The following is a 4,074-nucleotide window of genomic DNA, read 5'->3' on the forward strand; positions in this document are numbered from 1 at the left end:
CCTGACAGTCCTGTAATGCCAACGTCAGAGCCCTGACAGTCCTCCAATGCCAACGTCAGAGCCCTGACAGTCCTCCAATGCCAACGTCAGAGCCCTGACAGCCAAGGAGTGGAACCTAAGACTTGGAGTGGGGGTATATGAGTAGATGCAGTTGAGAAACTTGAACTCTCAGATTCTTCTGAGCCCACTGGGCCTGCAGAAGTGACCCACTTCTCCTTGCTGGCAAATAGTGGTACCCCTTGTTAGAAGATCGTACAAAGTTTCCAGTGAGGCAAATACCCTACAAGAGAATGCTTGTCCTTCCCAGAACCTACCTTCCTCTCTTTCCTGGCTATCTGATGGACAACAAGAATCAACTCCCAACTCTGCGGGCCCTCCTAAGCGAGGAGAGTACTATATGCTGAAGGAGTCAAAGGATCTGGCTGATACATTCAGGCAAGAACCACGCACAGAACTGCATCCTGGGCATGTGGATCAAGAGAGGAGGAAGGTAAAGGTGGATAAGAGCCAGTATCAATGTGGGGGTGTTCTCCCATGACACAGAACTTAACATCCTGGCAAGGAACCAGGAGATGGTGCCAACACCCTTTAAAGGTGGGCTTTAGAAGCTTAGGAACAGCAACTGTCCCCACTAAGAGAAGTAGAAACGTCAGATCTGCTGCGGCAGCCAGTGGAGGGAGAGAAGTGGGCATGCTACAGTGCTTGTGGTACATACACCAGAAACCCGCCCACTGACTCTGCTCTGTGGGAGGCCTTGGAGAACACTCTATTTACTGAAGCTACAAGGAACGAGCTGGAGTGGGCTGGGGCGGCACCAGCTTCACTGACAGGAGGAGATGCTATTACAGAACTGGGCTCTCTGATCCCTATGGGGGTGATAGAATCCCAGAATAATAGAGGCTGGTGGTGGCGCTTAACCTTTGGAGCCCAGGTGGGTGCCATTGCAATGAGCAGTGACATTGGAGTGGCAGTCAGGAGGGCCCGACCCCTGGAGGGCTGTGGAGATGGTTAACAGAACAGTGTTCCTAGAGGCAAGGTAGACGGGTGGCCAACAGTGTAGTGCTTAATTTAGACAATCAAAAGAAAGCAAAGATGGATGATCAGGGGGCAGAAAGCAGCTGCCCCCAGTAAAATGTCATAATTCCTTACCCTGTTTCTGGACTTGAGCCATTGATTAAAGGAGAGGCCGGGTCCCCGTGAGGAAGGACTTGCATCATCATGGCAAATGTACTCAGTAGTAATTCCTCCAGTCCTTTCCAAAAGTAATCCATGATCATTTGCTTATGTACTGAACGTGAGAAAGGGGAAATATTGAGGACTTTGAAGGATTATTGGCCACAGGTCTGGTTACCCAAAGTGGTATTATGCCCCTCCCTCCTGTTAGAGTGGGGGGTAGGAGAGTCCGGTGGTAAGGGAGCCCTGGCCCTGCTCCAGCCCACAGCAAGCTCACTGGGTCTACCAGTCCCCTGTGGTTATATCCCTGACCCCTGAATGTATAATCAGAATGAACATTGGTAGCTGGTAGAACTTCAGCATTTGTTCCTTGACCTGTGGAATAAGAGCTAGTATAGTAAGGAAGACCGACTGGAAGTCTCTAAACCGCCTCCTCTCCTTGGCCAATATATTAAATCAAATACGAGATTGTTTTTGATTCCAGGGGGAATGGCAGGAATTAGTGCCACCCCTGAGATGACAGAATACAAGGATGGCTGTCCTATCCCCATTTAATTCACCAATCTAGCCCCTACAAAAACTGCATAATCATGGCTGATGAGAGTAAACTACCATGAACTTAACCAGGTAGTAGCCTCAGTTTGTGCCTGTTGTGCTAGATACAGCATCTTTCCTCAAGCAGATGAGTACATGGTGCACGACCACTGATTTGTTTACTGCCTTCTTTTCTATCCCTCTCAGAAAGGAGGATCAAAAGTAGTTCACCTTCACACGGAGTGGACAACAGGATATATTTGCATCTTGCATCTGGGCTGTGTTAACTCTCCTGCCTTCTCTCATAATGTAGTCAGAAGGGCCCTGGACCATCTGGATATTCCACAGAATGTCATATTAGTCCACCATATCAGTAACATCAAGTTAATGAGACCAAATGAGCAAGAACTGACAAGTACATTAAAGGCCTTGGCATGACATTCACTCCAGAAGGTGGGAAATAAATCCCACCCAGATTTAGGGCCCTGACACATCAATGAAGTGTACAGAGGTCCAGTGGTCGGGGGATATCCCCTCCAAAGCAAGGAATGTAAAGAATAAACGGGCCATTGCCAGCACAAGGTGAGTCTGGGCTCACACCAAACTCTCCTTCACAGCAGCACTGATACCACAGGTAGGCTGGGGTGATGTGACGCAGGGCACTAGAGGTGTCTACTGTCTCCCATTCTACAGGTGAGACAACTAAGTCTCAGAGAGGTGAAGTAAATGGCCCCAAAACACAGAGCTGGTAAGTGGTGGATCCAAGATTAAAATCTAGATCCATCCAACATCAAAGTCCATGTTCTTTAATACCTATGTTGTATAGATAAGGAGCCTGGGAACAGAGAGATTAAGTGGTCCCTTGTTGCATGTTGGGTCCCCTGGGAATCAGACTCTGAGACAGATTGGTGTGTGGGAAGTTGATTGGGGAAGTGCTCTGAGGATCAACACCCGAGGAGGAGTGGAGAAGGCAGGCCTGGGCAGAGAGAGAGGCTGGGCTATGATGCCATCACTACAAAGGCCTCAACCATCCACAGGGAGCCCTGGAGCTGGGGTGGCTCTCCAGAGTTGTCCCTGCTGCCTAGAGAGGGGCTGGGCCTTTATATTCCTGCACAGAGGCAATCCTTGGGCTGCCCCAGGAAAAGGATGTCACCTTGAGAGATGTGGTCCTTTTCAGCCAAGGGTAATTCCCCCAGGGGACTCAGCTGAGAGATGTCAACCTTCAACCCTTCAGCCCTGGAAGGGGGGTCTCTGGGGTGATGCACCACAGCATCCACTACACCTCTCCAGGGTCCTACAGCTGGTGGCTAAGTGGCAACACAAAAGTAGGTCCTCTGACTCTAAATCCAACATGGCTAGCCCTGTTTTTCCTGCATCATGATGTGCTCCCCTATCTCAGGATAAATGACCAAGACCATGGGCTCTAGGTGGGGATCGCTGACTGGAAATAACAGTAACCCAACCAAACTCGATCAAATTCGAAGGAGGGGGTGTTGTTAAATAGGAATCTTATCTGCATCCGAGGAGATGGAAGAAATTTCATTCATTCAAAAACATTTATTGAGTGCTTACCATATACCAAGCTCTGTTCTCAGTGTTGGAGAAACAACAAAAAAGTAAACCAATTTCCTGCTGCTCATGGAGTTCTCTTTCTAATGGGGGACATAATGGGGAAGCCCCAGCCTCCATGTGGCCAAGTGTAACTTGCCTTCTTGAGAGGTGGGGAAGCCCGATACATCTCATCTTTCTATAAGGAGCTTGAAGGAGAAGAACCCTCAGGTTACTTCTCATCTGCTTATCCGCCATGTGTAAGTAGATGTGTAGGGGAAGTTTGGCAGCAGTTGTTGCCGTGGATGGAGTGGGGAGTAGTGGGGAACTTTAATTTCCAATCTCTCTCTCCTTGCCCTCCTTCCTTTCCACAGTTCCTTACTTGCCTGGCGTGCACTGGGTGTAGCTGCTGTGTACAAAGGCACGTGTCTGGAACAGCAGTTGGGGTTTTCCTGACCTGCCTCCTCTTTCCTTCTCTCTAGTCTCCTCTTGCTGTCAGCCGAGAAGGGGGAAGCAGGTACCTGGAGAGTCCATAAAATGGGGAGCATGTTTGAGGGATTTAGGAGAATAAGTGTCATTTTGCAGACTTTAATTTTTTACTCTCTATATTTCTGTGTTACTCAAATGTTTTATAACAAGTGTGGTTTGTGTATTGCGTGTCTAGCTGTTACTCTTGTGAGTTTTGGGGGGATTCTTGTTTTTTGTGTGGTTTTTTTGCCTGTTTGCTTCATCTTTTTTTTTTTTTTCCTTTTTGTCTTTCTTCGTGACCAGTAACAGGATCGCAACCCTCGGTGTCGCGCCCCCACTGCGCTCAACCAG

The sequence above is a fragment of the Galeopterus variegatus genome, unplaced genomic scaffold (genome assembly GCF_000696425.1).
Source record: "Galeopterus variegatus unplaced genomic scaffold, G_variegatus-3.0.2 Scaffold961, whole genome shotgun sequence".
NCBI lineage: Eukaryota > Metazoa > Chordata > Mammalia > Dermoptera > Cynocephalidae > Galeopterus > Galeopterus variegatus.